Genomic DNA, 12212 nt, shown 5'->3' on the forward strand with positions numbered 1-12212 from the left:
GCAGAGCGCGAGTCTGAAAAAGGCGTGCTGTTTAACACAGCAAGGAAAAGCTACAGGCTACTGCAGGAGGGCGACCAGTTCCTAGCGTTGCTACTCAGCGGTCCCCGATGCAGGCAGACCCAGGCTTCTCCATGTCAGTTTCAGTGCTGGCAGGTTCAGATACGAGCAGGGGACGTCTCGGCATCATGCAGATTCCGCGGCAGCAGAAGTTAGAGTTGAGGATGTCCCAAATGCAGTGAACCCGCACAGATTGTTACCACAGCAGGGCAACACAGCGGCCGTGTGTATTTCAGCCCAATGCACACTTCTCACTTCAGACCTGGGAATGCCAAGTGTACGAATCGTGTGAGAGTGCTAAGGACTTGGAATACAGCAGCAACCTGACGGCGGTGACGGAGCAAGGCTCCTGGGTAGTCTGGTTAATCCACTGGATGGCCCAGGGACGCTTCCAAAGGCTTAAGTGCAGGAGATGATGAAGATGCCGAGAATAGTTGTTCCCACTATTCCAAAGGGTCGAAGTACCAGTACAGGCCTTCTCGTTCGATCAGAGGCAGAATAGTCTCACAGGGCGACAGCAGTGCAGAGGAGCAGTCCTTCAGCAGGTCATCAGCGATTCCTCGGTTCAGCCTCTTAGTTGCAGGATACTTGGCTCCTGTATCCGTTGTTCGTGAGAACTCAGGAGATCGACATGGTAGTGGTGTTTTCAGCTTCCTCTTATCCAGAGTTCCCTTCACGCCAAAACGGAGAGGACCCAATGGGAGATCTGCTCACAAAACACTCACACCATACATGGACCTATCACGGACCACGGTGGCCACAGGCATTCAAGACACACAAGACTCTCTGGCACCCAGGATGTGTATTGGGACCAGACATCCCAGCCCACATCCTGGAGGCACACAAAGGTCTGTAGAAGCCCACGAAAGCATCTGTGTTTCGCGGGAAAGTACATGCCCAAATAAGGAAGGCCCTGGGTCGGCTCGACCTGGGGAAGGTGAAGGGGGCAAGACGGTCAGCGGGCAGGACAAAGAACCTCGTGGTCTGGCCATTTTGGAAGCCAGGCCACCATTTTGGGCTAAGCACGAGAAACGTGCTTAAACAGCCAAAAGGAACTCAAAACACAAAGAAACGATCGCTGCCACCAGTCCTGTTCACTTGCACCGTTCGTTAACAATCCAATGAGAGTTTCTAGGGCCTGTAGAGTGACTGGAGACCCAAGAGAGCAGTAACTTAGCTTACAGTGCCCTCTTGTGCCATGTTGTGCGAAAGCTGCAACATGAGACAAGAACTACAGAAAACAACGTTTCCTGGTACTGACTATCTTAAGGGCATGTCAGTTTCCCCGTAAGAATGGAGCGAAAGCCCAGAGGAGTGCGGCAGAAGGCTGCGCTTCTCTGGCAAAGTCTAGATCAGGGTGTAAAACAACAGCAAAAAGTTTTGGGGTTGCCACATGGAAGGAAATTTACCTACAATTAAGAAATCTTTCCTAACAGCGACTCCATCCCGCTCTCTCGAACTGACTCTGCCTTCAAGTGGGGGTCCTTCTTGAATAGTGAGAATTTGTTCTGCATCGCCTCATCCACCTTCCTGAGCTGCTAGAGACCATTGAAGAGACCCTATTCTGCTCATTGGCACAGGCGCGTGCATGTACTATTGAGCACATGGCTCCTGTCTTCTTAGGGCTTGGACTGCCTCTTAGTTTGGTGTATTATTTATGTTGAACTGAGCCTAAAGATTACCTGCACTGCCTGTTTCCTTCCCCTCTAGGTTGTCGACATATTTCGTGCAGTCACCCCTTTAGACCCTAATGGTCTTGTATATATATTGTATTGAGTGTGATGTGTTGGTTTACTGAGTGATAATGTGATTCTTTTGCTATGGTCTATGTTTGTAACGCTCACCTGATTCCCGCAGAGGCGCCGGTCTTGACTGGGTGAATGCCGTATCTTCAAAGGTGATGTGTAACACACGGTTGGCTCTTTGGGCTGGACCTCTGTGCACTGTATGTCTGACTCGAAGAGTAAGATGTCTGCAGATAGAAAATATGGGATTAATGAACTGGGGTTATTGGGTGCCTCTCTCCTCTTCCCTTTCTCTTCTCCTGTAGAACCCCAAAGGTTAACGCCCTCACCTTAGGTAAGTGAACGCCAAGCTCTCCATCTGCCTCGGGGCAGGGTGCCATAACCAGTTTCTTCACTGGATAAGGGTGCAGGCCTCTTGACCTCAGAGGACTGCTGTCCGTCGTTAACTGCACGAACGGTAAGTTCTGGGCACTTCAAATGTCTTAAAAGTCTTTTGTAATGATACCTCTTGTTTTGCAGGGTTCCGGCGATGGCGGATGGCGGGCTGATGAGAGTTGAGGATCGAACCCGCGTGAGGAATAGAAGTGCCTGGAAGCACGTAAGTAAGCGCTTGTAGCCTGCTTCACGATGCGCACTAACTGTCCTTTTTATCTTGCAGGTACAAGTTAGGAGCTTTAGAGAAGCTGAAGGGTGCTGGAATACCCACTGGATTCGGCGTGGGAAGGAGTAATGGCACGTGAGTAATAAAGTTGCCCAATGTCTTTAAACGCACCTTCTTTTGTCTTTCAGATGCGGGATGCAGCGCCGAAGTCCTCCGGAGCGTGCGAAGAGCTGGTAAGCTTTTGTCTTTCAGATGCCGGAATGCAGTGCGAAGACCTCCGGAGCATGCGAAGAGTAGGTAAGCCTTTGTCTTTCAGATGCCGGAATGCAGCGCGAGGCGTTGGTGACAGCCGATGGACCAGGTAAGAGATGCGCTGCCACTGAAGACCGTAGTGCTAACCTGTTCTTTCTTTGTCTTTACAGGTGCTGCTGAAGACTGGATTCCAGGATGGTAAGCCTTTGTTCCCTTAGGCCCAGGATCAGAAGCAGAAGACACGATGAGCGCTCTGCTGCAGAGAATGCAGAATAACACAAAGCAAGATTCATCCATCGGGTGTGGTTTAAATAGCCTCCTGTAGTGCTTAGGTGTCTCCTTCCACAGCCACGCCTAGGTAAGAAAAGAGTTCCTGCTTTCCAGAAGAGTTCCAGTGTTCTGAACCTAGGGAGTGGCTCCTGCCCCACCCAACAGGAAAAGTAGTCCCAAACAGAAGAGGATCAGGGGTTCAACTGGCAGGTAAGTAAGCAGCATGGTCTGCTGCAGGTAAGTCCACCCAAGCATTATGAGCCCGGCGCTTCCAGCGCTGGGACTGGGCATCTTTATGAGCCTGGTGCCACTGGCGCCAGGACAGGGTCCAAAAGGTCCCAATGGGGACTGGCTGGCACTCGGAACCGGGGTTATGGGTCTGCTTCCAAGGGAGTCGGGCAAGTCCTGATCTTTTGGAAGCAGACATCATGACAGCACCCCCCCTCAAGGCCCCTCCCAAACCGGGCTTCTCCGGGGGTTTGGGCTTGTTAGGAAATGTTCGATGAAATCCTTTGATTAGACGAGGCGCGTGGACATATTCTGCAGGTTCCCAGGATCTTTCTTGGGGACCGTAGCCTTTCCAGTCAATCAGGTAAAATAGTTTAGATTTGGAGATCTTGGAATCCAGGATGCTTTTGACTTCAAACTCGAGTTCTCCATCAACTAGAATAGGTTTTGGAGATGTAGTTAGTCGGGTTTGAGGTTGCACAGGTTTTAATAGAGAGACGGGGAAGACCGGATGTATCTTCATGTGAGGGGGCAAGTCCAACTTGACCGCTACTGGATTTACTATGGTAGTGATGGAATAGGGACCAAGGTATCTTGGGTTGAATGTGCGTGGTCCTTTTAGAGGTAGATATTTGGTGGATAACCAGACTTGATCTCCTACTTGATATTGGGGGGCTTCCTTACGATGTTGGTCTGCTCCTTTCTTGTATTGTTCTTTAGCCGTTTGAAGGTGAGAAACGGCTTCCTTAAAGGCTTGGGTGATTGTAGAATGCAGGTGGTCTACTGCTGGTGTCCCAAGATCTTGGAGTAGATCCAACTCCGAGGTTCGAGGGTGACTACCGTATAAAAGAAAAAACGGGGTCTTCCCAGTTCCCGAGTGGACAGTTATTGTAGGCATATTCGGCTATCCAAAGGATATCTTTCCAAGTTTTTTCAGTTTGTTCTAGCATGCAGCGCAAATACTGTTCCAGAGTTTGATTGGTCCTCTCGGTTTGTCCGTCGGTTTGAGGGTGGTGGCTGGTCGAAAGTCTCACATCAATTTGAGCCGACCGACAGCAACTTCCCCAAAAATGAGAAATAAATTGACTACCTCGATCCGAAATTAGAACTGAAGGAAAACCGTGCAGTCGGACGATGTTTTCGAGAAATTCTCAGGCCAGAGTTGCTGCTGTTGGTAAGCCTTTGAGTGGAATGAAATGCGCCATCTTGGAGAATAGGTCCACGATTACTAGGATCGTATTGTATCCGGAGCATGGAGGTAGATCGGTGATGAAGTCCATAGAAAGCGTATGCCAAGGGCGAGGCGGGATGTCAATAGAGCGTAAGAGGCCGGCTGGTTTTTCCTTTTGACTCTTGTTTTGGGCGCATACTCCACAGGACATTATAAAGTCTCTGATATCTTTTTTCCAAGACGGCCACCAGAAGTAGTGCTTGATCTTTTCCGAGGTCTTGGTCATACCGGGATGTCCTTCCATTAAAGAATCGTGATAACAAGAGATTACCTTTTTTTGTAAATCTGTGCTGGGCAGGTATAACCGTTCTTGGAAATATAATAGGTTGTCCTTCACCGTAAAGTCCTTTCCCTGCAGATGCCAATTCTGTATGTCTGCTGGAGTTACCAGTAGCCTGGCTTTATCCTTAACTTCCTCTATGGATTGTGTGGCGATTACACCTAGAATTCTTTGTTCGGGAATGATAGGTACAGGTTTAGGATTGATCAAATGTTCTTCCACTCCCATCCGAGAAAGGGCATCAGCTTTACCGTTTTTTGTACCAGGTCGTTAGGTAATTATGAAGTCAAACTCGGCAAAGAATAGTGCCCAACGGAGTTGCCTAGAGGATTGAGCTTTTGCGGTTTTCAAATATTGCAGGTTTCGGTGATCTGTAATCACAGTAACGGTGTGTCGGGCCCCTAGAAGATAATGCCGCCAAGCCTTAAAGGCGGACTTGATAGCTAGAAGTTCCTTATCAGTAATAGTGTAATTGATTTCAGGAGGCGAGAATTTGCGGGACCAAAATGCCACGGGATGCAACTGATTGGTTACTGGGTCCTTTTGTGATAGAACTGCCCCCATGGCAAGGCTCGAAGCATCGGTTTCAACGATGTAGGGGAGTTCTGGGCCAGGATGTTTTAAGATCGGTGCAGAGATAAATCTAGTCTTCAAATTCTGGAAAGCTTGTTCCGCCTCGGTAGACCATTCAAAACGTTTGTTTTTCTTTAACAAGGCGGTGATGGGCTGGACTATTCGAGAGAATTCGGGGATAAACCTGCGGTAAAAGTTAGCAAAGCCTAACATGCTTTGAACACCTTTTACGGAGGATGGCGATGGCCATTTGAGAATTGCATTGACCTTCTTTGAATCCATACGCACTCCGCTAGGTGATAATATGAATCCCAAGAATTCAACTTCAGTCACGTTGAAAAGACATTTTTCCAACTTAGCGAAAAGTTTGTGTTGACGCAATCTCTCGAGGACCATTTTCACGTGTTTCCGATGTTCAGTTTCCGATGAAGAATAAACGAGGATGTCGTCAATGTAAACAACAACACACACATCTATGAGCTCTCTGAGGACATCGTTCATAAAATATTGAAAGGCGGCCGGGGCATTGCAAAGTCCGAAGGGCATGACCTGATATTCAAATAGCCCATACTTGGTGCGGAAGGCCGTCTTCCATTCATCGCCCTCTTTTACTCGTACCAAGTGGTAGGCTCCTCTAAGATCCAGCTTTGTATATATGCATGCTTTTCTGACTTGGTCCAGGAGTTCAGGGATCAAAGGTAACGGATATCTATTCTTAACGGTGATCTGGTTCAGGGCGCGATAATCTATACAAGTTCTAAGGTCCCCTTCTTTTTTCGGAACGAAGAACAAAGCTGAGGAAGCAGGGGACTTGGAAGGACGAATAAACCCATTCGCTAGGTATTGATCCAGGTATTGTCGGAGGTGAAGATTCTCAGGCTCGGTGAGGGCATAAATTCTACTACAAGGAGGAGTAGATCCAGGTATCAGGTCTGTCTGGCACTCATAAAACCTATGAGGAGGTAGAGAGTTAGCCTGATCCTTCCAGAAAACATCTTGGAATTCTAGGTATTCAGGAGGTAACTGGGGAGCCTCCGAGGAAATTGCTGCCAGTGCAACACCAGGTCGAGGGTGACAAGTAGAGACACATTCTGGAAACTGAACCGTTCTTGCTCGCCAATCGATCTGAGGATTGTGCTTCTCTAACCAAGGAAATCCTAGAATAATCTGGAACTGAGGGGCCTTGATCACATCGAACACGATCTTCTCATGGTGTCCATCTTGACTTACTAGCGTCACTTCTTGGGTGGTATGCGTTACTGGTCCGGAGGCTATCTCCGTACCATCCACCGTAGTAATGACGTCCTTTACAGCCTTTGGACAAAGAGTCAGATTCATCCTCAAAACCATTTCATGATCCACATAATTGCCGATGGCACCGCTGTCGACGTAAGCTTCAATCGCATGTAATCATTCCGGATGTTCAGGGCTAATGAGGACCATAGGTATCACGAAATGCGAGGTCACGGAACTGGTTTTAACGCTCGGCAAGAGGACCTCTATTCTTGTCGGGCGAGGTCGTTTCCCTGCTTAGAGTTTGTGACCCTGGTAACTGCAGCTCCTACTGCCTTCTTGGCTGGTTTCACCGGACAGTCTCGAAGAAAGTGCCCCGAGTTTCCGCAATAGAGGCATAATTGCAGCTGTTTTCTCCTTTCCCGCTCCTTTTGTGTTAGTGGTCCTTTCAGGCCCCCTATTTGCATGGGTTCCCCGGAGTCTACTCCTTTGGTAGGAGTTGGTGGTTTGGAAAATACTCGAGCATCAAACTTGGAACGATCGGCCTTCCTGTTCTGCAGTCTGTGGTCAATTTGAACGACTAAGTCAATATAGTCCGAACAGTCTTGCGGGGGATTCACTACTTGGGCTAACACATCTTTGAGCTCTCCACGTAGACCTCTATAAAACAGCGTAATCCTTTTGTCCTCGGGCCATCGAGTTTCCACTATCAGTCTGTTGAAAGACGCAATATAAGCCAAAAGGTCTTGATTACCCTGTCGCAATGAAAGGAGCTCATTGTCCAAGGCCTGCCCCTGTGAATGTCTTGCAAACAGTTTTTCCATACTGAGCTGAAAAGCTTGAAAATCATGGAGAACCGGATCATCTTGATTAACTAGAGGGATCGACCAGTCTGCCGCATTGCCACTAAGGTACGAAAGCACGAAAGCTACCTTAGCTTGATCAGTTGGAAAGGCTGTTGGCCGGCATAAGAAGTGCAACCGGCACTGATTAATAAATACTGCAAACCTCTTTGGGTCACCAGAAAATCGTTCGGGCGGAGCCAGAGGTACATTCCCAGGTAGGTTGATCTGCACTGGGTTCGTAGAGGATGTTGAAGGAAGATTTGCCCCTGATGCGGGTAACGGAGTTTGTCCGGCTTGTGACTGTAGCAATTGTCTAGCGAGATCGTCTGTTCGCTCCTTGGAAATAATCAGTTCCCTTCTTAGAGCATTCGTTTCCTGACGGGCTGCATGCACTTCTGCTCTTAGTTCCCCAAGTAACTGGGCTAGCTGGTCGGTATCCGAGGTTTCCATAGCGCCTGGGTGGGAGTTTTGCAGTAGGCTTTGTGTTCTGTAACGCTCACCTGATTCCCGCAGAGGCGCCGGTCTTGACTGGGTGAATGCCGTATCTTCAAAGGTGATGTGTAACACACGGTTGGCTCTTTGGGCTGGACCCCTGTGCACTGTATGTCTGACTCGAAGAGTAAGATGTCTGCAGATAGAAAATATGGGATTAATGAACTGGGGTTATTGGGTGCCTCTCTCCTCTTCCCTTTCTCTTCTCCTGTAGAACCCCAAAGGTTAACGTCCTCACCTTAGGTAAGTGAACGCCGAGCTCTCCATCTGCCTCGGGGCAGGGTGCCGTAACCAGTTTCTTCACTGGATAAGGGTGCAGGCCTCTTGACCTCAGAGGACTGCTGTCTGTCGTTAACTGCACGAACGGTAAGTTCTGGGCACTTCAAATGTCTTAAAAGTCTTTTGTAATGATATCTCTTGTTTTGCAGGGTTCCGGCGATGGCGGATGGCGGGCTGATGAGAGTTGAGGATCGAACCCGCGTGAGGAATAGAAGCGCCTGGAAGCGCGTAAGTAAGTGCTTGTAGCCTGCTTCACGATGCGCACTAACTGTCCCTTTTATCTTGCAGGTACAAGTTCGGAGCTTTAGAGAAGCTGAAGGGTGCTGGAATACCCACTGGATTCGGCGTGGGAAGGAGTAATGGCACGTGAGTAATAAAGTTGCCCAATGTCTTTAAACGCACCTTCTTTTGTCTTTCAGATGCGGGATGCAGCGCCGAAGGCCTCCGGAGCGTGCGAAGAGCTGGTAAGCTTTTGTCTTTCAGATGCCGGAATGCAGTGCAAAGACCTCCGGAGCATGCGAAGAGTAGGTAAGCCTTTGTCTTTCAGATGCCGGAATGCAGCGCGAGGCGTTGGTGACAGCCGATGGACCAGGTAAGAGATGCGCTGCCACTGAAGACCGTAGTGCTAACCTGTTCTTTCTTTGTCTTTACAGGTGCTGCTGAAGACTGGATTCCAGGATGGTAAGCCTTTGTTCCCTTAGGCCCAGGATCAGAAGCAGAAGACACGATGAGCGTTCTGCTGCAGAGAATGCAGAATAACATAAAGCAAGATTCATCCATCGGGTGTGGTTTAAATAGCCTCCTGTAGTGCTTAGGTGTCTCCTTCCACAGCCACGCCTAGGTAAGAAAAGAGTTCCTGCTTTCCAGAAGAGTTCCAGTGTTCTGAACCTAGGGAGTGGCTCATGCCCCACCCAACAGGAAAAGTAGTCCCAAACAGAAGAGGATCAGGGGTTCAACTGGCAGGTAAGTAAGCAGCATGGTCTGCTGCAGGTAAGTCCACCCAAGCATTATGAGCCCGGCGCTTCCAGCGCTGGGACTGGGCATCTTTATGAGCCTGGTGCCACTGGCGCCAGGACAGGGTCCAAAAGGTCCCAATTGGGACTGGCTGGCACTCGGAACCGGGGTTATGGGTCTGCTTCCAAGGGAGTCGGGCAAGTCCTGATCTTTTGGAAGCAGAGATTATGACAATGTTACAAAGGCCTTGTAATAAATGTGTCTATATTTTTGATATAACACCTGCCTGGAGTAATTTGTAAGTGTCCTTGCTCTGTGTGCTCATTGAGGTCCTTCAGTCACCCTCACCCCTCCTGAGACTTAGGGCCTCATCACGAGTTGGGCGGAAACGCCAGCGCTATTAGCGCCGGTGTTAATAGCCCTACCGCCAAACCCCCTGGCGCTAATAGCACCGGATCACAGGTTTGGCAGAACGGGTATTGCCCATTCCCCACTGAGCCCATTCGGGAATTCCCCATTCCCCATTGGGCTCAATGGGGAATTTTTGCACTCTTACCGCCGGCGGATTTCCACCGGCAGTAATAGCGTGAAATTTCAGCAGATTTCAGAGCTGGGGGGGAAATCTGCCAAATCCGTGATTTGGCGGACCCTTAAATGTGGCGGTAATAGCACTGCTGCCGCATTTAAGGGTTACCGCCAAACTCGTGATGAGGCCCTTAGTCTTGACCGATGCCATAGCTACCCTTATTAATCTGGCTTGGCCAGAGGTTATCCTGTTTCAAGAATCTAGGTTGGCCTTCTGAACCTCTGCCCCTCCAGGTCAGAGTTCAGAAATCCATTTTACCAAATTGGTGTACAGCGGTGGGATAGGGCTGAAGGTATCCAGTGTTGCATACTAGTGAAGGCATTTAAAGTTATTTCTACCAGGACACACAGTGAATTGTTGTAGTATAACTGAAAAAGGCCATAGTCCTATCTAACAATATGGAAACAACTACCTTGTTAACTTTAAATGCTTCTAAATCTAAAATATTGCGAAAGATGAAAGAATCATAGACTGGCAAGAAGCTCAGTTTAGTGCCATAGCTTCTGTTGACAGTGCAGAAGGAGGTGGGGCTGCTCTCACTGGCAGAACTGGCAGTTCTGCTGCTGCACTGATTCATAGAGATCATGAGGATTTGGAGGATGTAATGTCTAATGTTTCCTCTGCCATTGCTGAAGGTGAGACCATGCTTGAATTCAAGAAACAAGAACTGCTGTTTAGGCAGAACAAGCTGGAATTTAGCATGACAAAACTGAAGATAGAGCAGGAAGAAAAACAGAAAGACAGGGATCACCAGTTGAAACTGGCCAAGCTTCAAGTTGCCAATGGATCCAAGGGTCATGGACATGGGTCTGGGTCCTCCTCTCATCCAATGTTTCCTAAAGATCTGCTCAGTGTGTATAAGGATAAGAATGACATTTTGGACTGTCTGAATACACTTGAGTATGCATGTGAAGTTCAACAAGTTGACAATGTTGATAAAATGTCCTGGTTACTTAGCAGACTGCCCCATTCTGGCTGTAGTGCCATTATGGAAATCTCAAAAGCTGAGAGAGCAGATTTTGCAATGTTGAAGCAGCAGACTCTCATCTTAAAGTTTGGAAAGACTCCTGCACAATACTTAGAGATTCAGAGAGTACAAAAAGAAAGACGGTGGTACCTGGATATCTTATGTAACTGAATCCTTAAAAAACTTGACTGGCTGGGTTGAAGGTTATAAGGTCTCTACCTTTGAAGGGATGATATGTCTTGTCATGCTGGAACATATTTTTGCATCTTCTTCCCCTGAGCTTAAACAGCACTTGGCAGATTCAAAGGAAATAGATCCTAAGAAACTTGCCATAGTAGCAGAATTGTGGGTGTCACATAGTGTGTCCCATAGGGACAAGACTCATCCTGGTAAGCAGGAGGAGGGGAAAAGTCCAAAGATATGGAGGGTGGGGAATCTGATAAAACTTCCTCCCAGAAGGGCCACAAAAGGAGAAATAAGGGTAAGACACAAGAGAACTCACAGGGGAGTGGAGGTCAGCCTCCAAAACAGAACTCTAGTTATAGTAAGCCTCCCTATGTAAACAGACCCAGTGGATCTTGTTTTGCTTGTGGAGCAACTGACCATGTGAAGGGGGGGTCTCAGATGTAAGGTCAAAAAGTTGTGGGTCTACTCTGCTAATCTGGCCTTCTCCTTTTATAGGCAGAATAGATTACAGGGGCAGCCTTCTCCTCAGACTCCTTCCTCAGTGGGATAGAAGCTGAGGTAGTTTTAGTTTCCCTCGATTCCTGGGAGCCTAAAGTCTCAGAGGCTTATGCTAGGATTCCAGTTAATACCAAGCACTACTTTAAAGAGAGTGTGCTGATCAATTGAGTAGATATTCCAGCTCTTAGGGATAGTGGGTGTAGTCGAACCGTAGTGGATTCCATCTTGGTAAACCCTGAGGAAGTTGCCAGAGCTCCTCTGTTAACCACTAAATTGGCTGATGGCCCACCTCTCATGTTCCCAGTAATACCTGTAAATCTTACTATAAATGGTACAGCAGTCAGGATTCCAGTGAGCATCCAGAGGATTGTCACAGGAAAGGTCTTGCTGGGAAATGATCTCAGAGCTTTAGGGCATGTGGAAGATACAGCTGAAAAACCCTGCACAAGGTCTCAAACAAGGGCAGCACTGGCCAAGACCAATGCAATGCCCCAGCCAAAGGGGAAACCAAGGCTAAAGGAGTAAGAAAATCCAAAAGAGAGAAAGAAAACATTCCCCCTAACTCACCTACCACTGAGGTGGAGGTAGTTGGACAATCACCAGGACCTGACGAGGAGGTGGCGATACCTGAAGTATTTGACCCAAATGACCACCATGAACTAAAAGAATTGTTAGTAGAAGGTGGTCCTGACAGGGAAGAATTTAGTAAAGGCCAACGTGAGTGCCCATCTCTGGAAGGCCTAAGGAGACAGGCCTGCTCCCAGCTTGAGGGTGAACCTCCTTGGAAGCACAGGATTTATTGGGAAGGTGGGCTCCTGTATAGTGAGCCTACAGAGTCTACAGAAGGAGACCATAGGAGGTTGGTGGTTCCCCTTGCTGTAAGACTCTTCCTCCTGCAGCTGGTGCATGAAGTGCCCCTTGCTGGTCACCTTGGA

Source organism: Ambystoma mexicanum, chromosome 5q (assembly GCF_040938575.1).
Source record: "Ambystoma mexicanum isolate Mex_15411 chromosome 5q, UKY_AmexF1_1, whole genome shotgun sequence".
Lineage (NCBI taxonomy): Eukaryota > Metazoa > Chordata > Amphibia > Caudata > Ambystomatidae > Ambystoma > Ambystoma mexicanum.